At 44.5% G+C, this 12,794-nt stretch overlaps 1 pseudogene; it reads right to left on the minus strand.

Moving 5' to 3' along the window:
- Window positions 1-11,168: 11,168 nt before the first annotated feature.
- LOC124790614 lies at window positions 11,169-11,286 on the minus strand (annotated as a pseudogene).
- Between the last annotated feature and the right edge of the window lie 1,508 nt (window positions 11,287-12,794).

The raw sequence follows: 12,794 nt of genomic DNA on the forward strand, positions 1-12,794 counted from the left end.
CAGAGATTGCGCCTCATTGTTTTAGCCGGCCGCGCCGGGCTTCATCACGGGACCGGACGGGACGGCAGAAGGCGGGAGGCGGCGAGCGGCGCCCGTATGGCGGCTGGCCGGCCGGCCGGCCATCTGGCCGCTGCATTCCCCGCCGTATTTAATGTTATTTGTCCCGGGGACGGGACGCGCCCGCCGATCGTATTACTCGGCAAACACGGCCGCGCTGTCTGCACAAGTCGCGAGGCTGCGCCCTGGGTGCCGGTGGAAGGGGGGGAGGAACGCCCGCTTAGCGGAGGGGCTCAATGGGCCGACAAAGCGGATTACGTCGCCGGCGCACGACTGTTGTCTGCGTCACAGTCGACACTCCCTGCTGTCGTCGCAATATCGCCAGATATGAGTAGCAATCAGAGGGACGACGTGGCGGCTTCACAGTAACACCGTGTTACAAGACTAATGCACAGTGCTGACTAACTGCTACCTCTATACCAAGTGACACACAGCAACTCGGCTAGTCAGAAAAGGAAGGGGGAACGGCTCACTAATGCCCCTACCTGAATTCCGCAACTTGTTTCACAGGTAGCAGGCAGAGCGATGGGTACACTACTGGTCATTAAAATTGCTACACCAACAAGAAATGCAGATCATAAACGGGTATTCATTGGACAAATATATTATACTAGAACTGACATGTGATTACATTTTCACGCAATACGGGTGCATAGATCCTGAGAAATCAGTACCCAAAACAACCACCTCCGGCCGTAATAACAGCCTTGATACGCCTGGGCATTGAGTCAAACGGAGCTTGGATGGCGTGTACAGGTACAGCTGCCCATGCAGCTTCAACACGATACCACAGTTCATCACGAGTAGCAAATGACGTAGCTGAAGGCTATGCTAACTATCGTCTCGGCAAATGAGAGCGTATTTTGTCAGTGAACCATCGCCAGCAAAGTCGGTTGTACAACTGGGGCGAGTGCTAGGAAATCTCTCTAGACCTGCCGTGTGGCGGCGCTCGGTCTGCAATCACTGATAGTGGCGACACGCGGGTCCGACGTATACTAACGGACCGCGGCCGATTTAAAGGCTACCACCTAGCAAGTGTGGTGTCTGGCGGTGACACCACAAAAACAAGCTCTTACATTCGACTAAATAGTGTAGGCTATGGTTTTGCACCAAAAACTCAAGAAAATCAAAGAAACCCAAGTATTCATCCGGACCAAAATCGTGCAATGGCAAAATATCAACATTTTGCATTTACTGAAGGGGTGAAGACGGATTTACCTTTATAAAAGTGTGATAGTACTACTAAGGCAAATTGAAAAAGAAAGAGAAAAAAGAGAGGGTGATACACTATGTTATCAAAAGTATCCAGGCACCGGCTGAAAATGACCTACAAGTTCGTGGCGCCCTCCATCGGTAATGCTGGAATTCAATATGGTGTTGGCCCATCCTTATCCTTGATGACAGCTTCCACTCTCGCAGGCGTACGTTCAGTCAGGTGTTCGAAGGTTTCTTGAGGAATGGCAGCCCATTCTTCACGGAGTGCTGCACTGAGGAGAGGTATCGATGTCGGTCGGTGAGGCCTGGCATGAAGTCGGCATTCCAAAACATCCCAAAGGTGTTCTATAGGCCTCAGCTCAGGACTCCGTGCAGGCTAGTCTACTATAGGGATGTCACTGTCGTGTAACCCCTCCGGCACAGGCCGTGCGTTATGAACGGGTGCTCGATCGTGTTGAAAGATGCAATCGCCAACCCCGAATTGCTCCTCAACAGTGGGGAGCAAGAAGGTGATTAAAATATAAGTGTAGGCCTGTGCTGTGATAGTGCCACTCAAAGCAACAAGGGGTGCAAACCCCCTCCGTGAGAAACACGACCACACCATAACACCACCGCCTCCGAATTTTACTGTTGGCACTACACACGCTGGCAGATGACGTTCACCGGGCATTCGCCATTGGATCGCCACATTGTGTACCGTGATTCGTCACTCCCTACAACATTTTTCCACTGTCAAATCGTCCAATGTTTACGCTCCTTACACCAAGCGAGGCGTCGTTTGGCATTTACCGGCGTGATGTGTGGCTTATGAGCAGCCTTCGACCATGAAATCCAAGTTTTCTCACCTCCCGCCTAATTGCCATAGTAATTGCAGTTTGGAATTCCTGTGTGATGGTCTGGATACATGTCTGCCTATCACACATTACGACCATCTTCAACTGTCGGTAGTCTCTGTCAGCCAGCAGACGAGGCCGGCCTGTACGCTTTTGTGCTGTACGTGTCCCTTCACGTTTCCGCTTCACTATATCGGAAACAGTGGACCTAGGGATGTTTAGGAGTGTGGAAATCTCTCGTATAGATGTATGATACAAGTGACACCGAATCACCTCACCACGTTCTAAGTCCGTGAGTTCCACGGTGTGCGCTATTCTGCTGTCTCACGATGTCTAATGACTACTGAGGTCACTGATACGGAGTACCTGGTAGTAGGTGGCAGAACCATGCACTTAGTATGAAGAACGTATGTTTTTGGGGGTGTCCGGCTACTTTGGATCACATAGTGTATATACGTTTGTATAATAAACCCCTTCCCTCAAAAATATTTCTCTTCTTCATACCTCCTCTTTGGTACCACAGATGACGTGTCACTGATCTTATTTGTACTAAGATTGCAGTACATCCGAGGTGCGTATTTGCTTCCACGGCTCTGAGTGGAATGCATGAATTCTAACAAATGTTCACAACCTCCAGTCTTCTACAGTTCTTGGCACCTGCTCAGAAAACAGCACGTGGGTGGTTAACCCGTAATCTTGAGACCGTAAGAAACTCTTAGTGACGAACTGTTATTTTAGAAATAGTTAAATTGCCGATCAGTTCGTTTATAAGGGTTGCCACTCGCTTTTTATTGGCAGAACACGAGAAACTGCACAAATACATTCCACTTTAGAGTCACAAATACTTTCCATTCTTCAACAAAATAATTAACTGCGTATTTCTTAATTACAGTCACATTGTTCTCAACTAGACATTGCAAGTTAAGTCGTAATTGATACCGCGGCGTGTGTCCATCCTTCAAGGCTGCCAAATCAGCTCTGGTCTTACAGCCGAACCACTTCGCCCGCTATCCAAGTTGGCGCGATCCGAATATCAACGAAGTGCGTCTGTCTTTTCGTTTTGCAGTTATTCTTCTGATGGTTATTAATATTTGTGAAATAATGGAATGATAGCATGCTATTGGGAGATGCTTGTATTTGTAATTCAAGTAAATACGCTGTTTAGTTTTTGTAATGTCAATAATAGAAGTCTGTAATTCTGGCGCACAACTACCGAACGCAGCGGCAATCGCGGAGAAGGACCACAATTTAGGCGGTCTTTCTCACGATACCCGTACCCAACAAACCATCTGTCATCGTACCTCACACAATAGTTGCCTTCTCAACTGCTGTAAGAAGAGCTTCTTGCAGCCGAATATGATGGCTGCAAAGCCCGAAATGCTACACCACTTAGATTGACGTTGCTACACTAATACAATTTGGCTTACTGATGTGTTGTGGGCAGCAACCAAGAGAAAATCACAGGCGTACTGCTAGTTACGGTGTTGGTGTACTAGTGGTAGAGGCACCTTTGCGAGTTCGGGTGTCGTGCTTGTAAAAGATGCAGAGTTAATGTGAGCCAGTATCAGCAAGATCTTTGACGTACGACGTAAGGGGCATTGCGATGGAACAAATACCGGGCAGGAAAGTTCCTATCGTCGCATACGCTGGTGTCATTCAGCGGACTCCGGGAGATGCCGTTTCGTTTTTAGCCCACCTAGACAACGTAAGAGCAACCATCTTAATAAATAAATACTTTTTTTGTTGCACGATGTCCTTTGTAAATGGTCCTTATGACACATATGTACAGGAAAATTGATTTTATAGCCTATAAGTTGAGTCATTTCTCGTCATTGGGGTACATCGCACAAGTGACCCATGCAATATGTAACTAATTACATAATTAGGGTCATTATTTTTTATATCGGTACGAACTGGATCTTTTTCATCTCCCATTTTTCAACCATGCATTAGCTTCTTAGAACAAGTTTCTCGCTTTCTAATAATCCCCCGCCAAAAATGTATGAACTGACCGTGGATAATCTTTAATATGATCACTTGCTTGAACGACTCGCAGGGATTCTCGCTAATTTCATCCCTAATCTAATACTTAGAGTTGCCTTCTGAACCTGCACATAACTCGCTTAATAACAGTAAATTATAGGTCCATCAAAGCTTTATCCTCTTAATCTACAAAAAAAGTAGCTAGCACGTGACGAAGCAAATAGGTACGTTCGCATGGCGTTGTACGCGTCTGTCCAGAAGCGGGGTTGAAAAGACGAAAGGAGAAGACTCCAGGCTGGAGGTTAATGCTCTGTCGACGTCGTGGTCATTACAGGCAGAGTACCAGCTCAAGCAGACAGGAATGGGGAAGGATATAGACTGGACATCGTTGGAGAAACCTCAGTAAATACTGCACAAAACGCATTTTTAACCGGAGAGGTTTTCGAACTCAGCTTCCAGTGTTTTAAACACTCTGCTGAAGCTAGTGCAGTGACCGTGGCCACTGCAATGTAGAGTGAAAGACAGAATGACCTACGAGCAGACATTTGTCCGTGTTGTTTTCAGCTAAGAATCTGCAGTATGTAAGTATCTGTCTGTTGAGGACTGCCTTCTAGGCTTCTAAAAGCGAGAATTGGAAAGAGCTATTTCGGAACGAGAAAATTTGTCTTTTAATTCTCAAAACGATGGCAGGTCATGCCATCAGAGACTGTTTCCACAGCGAATGCCTACAGAAAACGTATTGTGAAGAAATGAAAATGACGTTGTGTGATTTTTATTATTTTCGGTAAACCCTAGTTCTACAACAATGCCTTCTGTCACTTCCTTCAACTTTTGGTTGCGGTATCGTCCAGAGGTCGCGGTGCCTCAGCAAAGTCGGCAAGGCAAATCGATACCACAGACATAAGCAATCCGCAGTGACGTATGGGAGGCGGTCCCATAGACCACGCTTCCCCTCTCAGCCTCTCGTACAGCAGCGTCCTCACGCTGAGGGCAATATAGTGTCGAGCATGCAAGCGCTACGCCCAGTTCGAGATCTCACATACAGCAGTCAACATCATCATGTAGGAAAGTTTCTGATGAAATGTGCTTTCATAAATGTCGCACTTTGTACTGCAATGGAACGGTTTGCTGATCTGTGCATCGAGTGATGCTTTCACAGTAAATGGCAGACGTAAATTATCAAACAATCGTGTGCAAAGAACTATGTCAAAGTTAAGTAAATCTTTTATTCATTTACAAAATAAACTGAACTAATATTTCATCTGGTGTCGTGAAAAATGAAGCACCTCCAAGAGTTGTGGTCGACCGATTGTAGTTTTGTGGTAAATTTGAAAATTTGTCGTAAGTTCCTATGGGACCAAACTGCTGAGGTCATCGGTCCCTAGGCTTACACATTACTTAACTAACTTACGCTATGGATAACACACACACACGCCCAATCCCGAGGGAGGACTAGAACCTCCGAAGGGGGAAGCCGCGCGAACCGTGGCTAGGCGAAATAGACCGCACGGCTGTAGTTTTGTCTGGTCACAACACTAGTAATGGATAACTTCCAGAAAATTGGTTTTCAGAATTTCATCGTGGGTGTGCTTCGGTCAGTGACGAATTTCTTGAAGGTGGATCATATCTGTGGTTGTTTCTAAAAACACCCGTACTGTGCGCGACACAATAGGAGAGTAAAGGCATTTTTCTTACTGTGAGCTACAGGCCTGCTTAGGTATATCGGAGACTCCACTACACTGGATTTTGCAGATTATTTTGGTGTGGAAAAGAGCGATTGTACACAGTTTGACTGAAACGAAAGGACAAAATTTGTTCGCGAAGCACTTCTATGAAAATCATCGCTTATTTCTTTATTTACAACGGATGTGCTTTAGCAGCGCGAGGAAAAACGTCAATAGTAAATAAAAAATACATTAACACCAATTTTCATCACCTCAAGCGCTGTTGAATTCTTCCAAAATCATGTTTCTGAGGTATCAACATCAATATGGAAGAGTATATACACGTGACAAAGGTGTGCTTCATTTTTTTTATGTAACACACTGCTGTTATCCAGTATTAAAAATCGCAGTTATCACATTATTCAGATCTTTGTCACTATCTGCTCAAATCCAGTGTGTTTTACCCACTTCATTGAAAGTCTATCTTTGCACTTCGATGAAGAATTAGGGGAAAATGTACAACTCAACTTCTGCTTCGGGAAGTGTGAATCTATAAGCACTGCCTGTCTTAACATATTACTTTGCTTAAAAAAAAGTCTTTTATTTCCAAAATAATACCTCACAGACGGCTTTTTCTAATCTGGCGGTCATAATTGTCCATTACATGGAATTATTTGTTCACTGCCTTCCGCTTCTATCGTCTTTATCGGTGAATAATCCACTATGTTCCAAATCAAGATTTTTTTCGAGGTTCATATCTCGAGATTTTTAGATGAGAGGTGGTGTGAAGTGCTTCTGATAACCCTTGGGCTAGGGACCATTTATATACCCAATAGAGGGATTGTTTTATTGTAACTATCCTACAAAATAAGGTCAAAGGCTTCCTCAACCTTAGGCAAATGGATCAAATCTATTCTTTTTGCATTTTATGTGGTCTATGGTGCGCCTTAAGTGTCTTATGGATGCACCATCTAGTTCACAGGCTGTTCCAAACCCGAGCTGCGGCTATACACAGCAAATGCCTATAACTTGACCATATGTTCCTAAGATCTCGATCTCGAACAACTTTGAAAATTTCTTTTATATCTTTATCCATTTCCGAGATACAGGTGTTCAAAGTTACCCTCTTTGTACACGCACAATACGCACGTAATATCCGGTGTGAGATGAAAACGTAGTTCATAAAGTGTCGAATCACGGAGAAATATGCTGTAAAGTGTCTCCGTTATCATCAGAACTATCCTGGGAACCCTATGTTGTAGAACTGAAACACAAGTGAATTTTGCGTGCACCTAAAATCCGGTCAGAGATGTAAACTTAGTTCTTCGTTATTTCAATTTCACATACGTATGCTATCAAAATTTTACTGACCCGTGAAGTTCTTTTCGTATAAGCAGCAGCGAAAAGAAGAGAACCAGCGGTGACATGCTTCTATCGGAGGACAGAAAAGTCTAATACGCTTCTGTTTTAAAAGATTCTGACTGAAAAGTAGGCTACCGGTTGTCTCATTCTATCTTCCTTGAATCTTTAAAATTTTTCCAAAAAAATTTTGGATGCGAACATATTCGCGCTTTTTATGCAGCGAAAGAAGGAGCCAGTGAAGTGGGAAAGAGTTGAAAAAGTAATAAATACTGAAATATAGTAGGCAATGGCTGTGGTATAGGAAGAGCAAATTTGACTGTGGTAGTGTGAGAGACAGTGGCAGCGGAATATAGTTGACAATGACAGAACAGTGCTGGGAAAAAGTGATAGTATGGTTGGGAGAGGAAGAAATAGGAGAAAGCGGAGGTTGGAGAGAGCCAGTGATGAGAGACAAAGTCTATGATAATGACAAGGAGGAGGTGACACATACTGACAATGGAAAGAGACGCAGCAGTGAGAAGGAATGAATGAGACGAAAGAAGTAAGAAAGAGCAAGTGGGAGGCAGTGACAGTGAGAGGGGACATTAATAGTAGGACAGAACGGAGGATACTGTGGCGGTGAGACACAATGCAAGTCAGAGAGAGACGCAAAGAGATAACACAATGGGTTCGGCTCAGGGAGTGAATGAGACTGGGCAAGTGGGAGTGGATGGGTGTGAGCAACTTACAGCGATGAACTGGTGGGTGTGACGGAATTACAGTTACTGGGGCTTATAACGTCGCTGTCTGGCTAACTAGCGGTAGAGCTGTATATATTGACGTTATATAAAAAATCTACTTGGGCTGCGCTGAAATTCCACAGAGTGCGTATTATTTGTCTCGATCAGGTCAAACAATTATGTGCTCCCCGGCATATTTAAACACAACTACACGTAGGGATATATCAGTTGCTATCCCGGTATTAATCATAGCTTGAGTACATACACAATACCAATATCTCCACTAAAGTTTTTTAGTTTACTAGAGCCTACTAGATGGTAACAGAGCGAGAATTTGTTAATGCGGCAAAGAGTACTTACGGACGCCGCGTTCATTCGACAATCAGTGTCGTCGCACAGATAATTATTTACTGAGTACGCAATATTGAATGGATTGAAAGAAGTTATTACCGCAGTAATAACAACGAATACTGGTTTATTGTACTATTTTCACATTCTAACATTGCCGTAAGGAAGTAGCTTTTCCTATCTGGGTGGAATTAATGACGTATACTTCAGTCCAAGTTCCAGAATCCATTAACTGATTTTACGAAAGAATTCTTTTCTCACAGTTCAGTTTCAAAGTATACTTTCTATATCGGTCAATTATTAATAGTTGCTAACTTTGGATAATGTCCAGTCTTTTATTGAAAATATTCAATTTAAGACAATTTCGAATCTTTCACTATCTGGATTCTACGTGATATCCTATTCGAAGTTGCTGATTTACTTCTTACAAATTCAGTGTGTCGTAGTAGATCGCAAATCTTTAGCGTTCAGAAAACAATCTCGTCGCGCCCACGTATACGAGCACACGCTGAGGTAGGACTTGCTCCGGCAAACTCTCGTAACACAGTAACATTGCGTGGCTCTTTCTTAGGTATTACACACGATTCTCAAAGAGTACTCATAAGGAGTATTCTTTGAGATTGTTCGTCCCACTCCGTGATTTCTAACTACGGTACTTTGCGATCTACTATGATTTTACTTTGAAACTAATTGGATTCTATCTTTTTTTTATTTCTTTCTTTTTCAGAATACTAAGCTACTTGGCACTAAATATCTTTTCTATCTACACGCTACTATTCAAGCAACATTATTCCAACAGGGGCTTTGTTTATTTTTCTTAGTTTTTTTTTATTAAATTTGGAATTTGATTTTTGGGACTTTTGTTCTTTGGGGTACTATTTTTATATTCTGAATTCTTCATTGTGCGTCCAAAGGAAGCGGCGTTACAAGCTTGTGGGAGAGACAGGTGAGTTACATGTTAGAAAGAGTGCGAATAAGTACAGATGCCACAATTTTTGGGAAAATTTTTAAACGTTCTGAGGAAAGAACGAGACAGCTGGTACCCTATTTTTCAGAGTCTTTAAAAAGAGAAGCATATTTGCTTTTCTTTTGCTCCGATAGGAGCATTTTTCCACTGGTATTCGTTAATCCTCAAACATATGTTGGACAGGAATGCAGAGTTCAAGAGATAAATGACGTAATATGACAAACACGTCGTTAGCAGTACCGAGAATGGAACGCGGATCTTTCAGGTGACAGCCACACGTGTTGTCAGCGACGAAGGTGACTTTATAATACTGAGAGGAAATCAAAGTACGAAGGCCGGGTCTGCCATTGAAAGAGCGCTTGGCTACGGTAGTCGATAGCTGTCTTCGCCTCGGTTGGTGCGGCTCGGCCGTGAGGGCGCCTTACGAGTTGTTTGCGAGGTGATTCAGCGGCGCTGTGTGCCGAGGGACCGAGCAAGCTAGGCGGCACTCCACTCACTGTGCAGGGGCGTGGGCCCGGGAGGTCTCCGACCACGCCCACCGCCGCCGCGCTGGTGGTCGATTGCGTCACGCTCAGGAGCCGACAGGCAGACACGTCTGCTTAGCGCAGCACACGCAGTCGACAAGTCTAGTTCGCGGCCACGGAATCGTGGCTTTCACGACCGCTTGTTGGAGGATCTTACGGGTTGTATTCTGGCGGTCTTTTGCTTACCGCGTATCGTCCAGAGCTGCGTTGGACATCTACGTCTACATACATACTCCGCAAACCACCATACGGTGCGTGGCGGAGGGTACCTCGTACCAAAACTAGCATCTTCTCTCTCTGTTCCACTCCCAAACAGAACGAGGGAAAAATGACTGCCTATATGCCTCTGTACGAGCCCTAATCTCTCTTATGTTATCTTTGTGGTCTTCCCGCGAAATGTAAGTTGGCGGCAGTAAAATTGTACTGCAGTCAGTCTCAAATGCTGGTTCTCTAAATTTCCTCAGTAGGGATTCACGAAAAGAACGCCTCCTTTCCTCTAGAGACGCCCATCCGAGTTCCTGAAGCATTTCCGTAACACTCGCGTTATGATCAAACCTACCAGTAACAAATATAGCAGCCTGAATTGCTTCTATGTCCTCCCGCAAGCCGACCTGATAGGGATCCCAGACGCTCGAGCAGCACTCAAGAATAGGTCGTATTAGTGCTTTATAAGCGGTCTCCTTTACAGATGAACCACATTTTCCCAAAATTCTACCAATGAACCGAAGACGACTATCCGCCTTCCCGACAACTGCCAATACATCTACATCTTCAGTAGAGCTCCTGGCTTCGGTTAGTCCTGCCATCTGACGAGTCGTAGGTCAGATAGAAGTAGCTGGAGCGTAGCAAAAGCTTACACACGATCGGCGAAAACAAACCTTGTAGAGATAAAACGGAACTGTCGAATTGTCGAATCAAAAACTTCTCGGTTTTCCAGCTGCGTCAGATGATTAAAATTACATGAGGTTTCTTGCTATTCTGTGGCTCCGTGTCGGCGAAGATAAGCCTCCTGCTGAAAAGATACAAGATCTAATGGATCTTCAGGCTTCCAATAAAAATTTGCCAATTACTGAGACCAATTAAAGACGAAGCAGGTCTCACTTGAGCTGTACAACATACCTTGCGAGTGTGGGCAGTACACACTGTGGAACAACGCAGGAAGGAGCAAGAGACATATCGCCTACGCTATCCGAGAAATCTGCTTTAGCTGAACGTGCTTAAGAAAACGGTCACCAGATAAAATCAGACAGAACATCCGTCGTGGCTCGCGTTGACGGCTTCTCAGATTGTGCAATTAAAGAAGCCTCCGTCTTCAGGCCACGAGCGGCCTACCGGGACCATCCGACCGCTGTGTCATCCTTGGGTGCGGATAGGAGAGGCGTGGGGTCAGCAAACCGCTCTCCCGGTAATTATGATGGTATTCTTGACCGAAGCCGCTACTATTCGGTCGAGTAGCGCCTCAATTGGCATCACGAGGCTGAGTGCATCCCGAAAAATGGCAACAGCGCATGGTGGCCCGGATGGTGACCCATCCAAGTGCCGGCCACGCCCGACAGCGCTTAACTTCGGTGATCTGACGGGAACCAGTGTATCCACTGCGGCAAGGCCGTTGCCAATTAATGAAGCCACTGAAATAAAAATCACTGATAACACCTTCAATAGAGACGGTGGCCTGCAGCTCAGGACGACTGGGATCAAGGAGTGCTTGGCCGAAATCTCGTGTAAATTTAATCACTTGACGCGACTGGAAACCCGTGAACTTTTTCTTCAATGTTACCGCCGCGAGGCTCTGCAATCTTACATGTCGAATCGTCGTTTATCAATCATAAAACTTATCAGTCGATTCTCTAGAGCTAATTTCAGTACGTGATTAACACGTAGACCGTACGGCAATATGATTTTTGCAATTTTGTGTATTTTTGGTAGTTAACTTTCAGCACTTAAATTTCAAGCCGTCAAAGCCGTTCGATATTACTCTCAAAAATTATCTAGAAAATCGGCTTCGAAATTTTCCGATCGTTTTAATACCTTAAAGCAAGGTAGTCTGATAGACAGTGCGGCTGTGTGTTAGAATACCGACTCGTCTTGTAGAGGTCCTGGGTTCCACTTCTGACCGATGCAAATTTTTGATTTGCATCCTCATAGTGGCGCTACTATCTCCGCTCTTATGGGAGTGCGCGATGCCGGAACAGACGCCATCTTTCAGATGTAGAAACACTCCTACCACATTTGGTTATGGACAACTCCTTCTTGGTATTGCAATTTTTCTTCCATCAATGTATGTTACAGTAATATGTTCACAATGAATACAGTTATTGTGCATAGTTTAACATAGTCCGTACTCTAGAACCTACTGCAGATCACAACAGACATCAGTCGTTTCTGACTAACTCATTGAATTTTCAAAAAAATTGACGTTCTGCACATTAGATGTTATCGGTGTTTGTTATCCGGAACTCTTAGCTTCTAATTGTCAGGAAGCAAACGTCCTGGATATAGAGAGATTCAGAATGGCTTGCACGTGTGTGTGTCATTTCTGATCTTAATATATAATTAATGCAAGTCTAAGAAATATATTATTAGAACTGAAACGATTAAGTACGTTGAAGAAAATGAAACGAAAACAACTGTACAATTGCTATTTTTAAAACGACCACCATGCTCCAATTTTTTATTGTAAAATTAAAGGACATTCTCTTGCAATCGTTTTTTCACATACTTGCACCACACCCTGTAGTTATGCTCGTCTCCGCCGCAAGGAAAGTGGAGACAGACAGCCAAGTGCAGCTAACTGATATCTTTCATCATTCCATGTATGTGCGTAGTGCCGTTTTCGCTTTGTTAACGCTCTAAATGCAGCATTCCAGGAAATATCCCGCAACCACACCTACCGAGGCCGTCCAGGATTCCTGGTGCGAGCTCCAGGACGTTCCACAGGAGCGCCTCACTGCAGCCAGTCAGAAGCGCCAAATGCCCGGAAGTCTTCACGCAGCGTCCTATTCCTGCTGCTTCCGTTTCATGACAGTAAACAGGAAATATCCAAAGAAGAGCAGTGCATTTTGTCACATGTTATTATCTGTAAGCGCGAAAGAGTCACGAAGATAGTCACCCGGCTCCAGTAG

This window comes from Schistocerca piceifrons, chromosome 3, assembly GCF_021461385.2.
Source record: "Schistocerca piceifrons isolate TAMUIC-IGC-003096 chromosome 3, iqSchPice1.1, whole genome shotgun sequence".
NCBI classification, from domain to species: Eukaryota; Metazoa; Arthropoda; class Insecta; order Orthoptera; family Acrididae; genus Schistocerca; species Schistocerca piceifrons.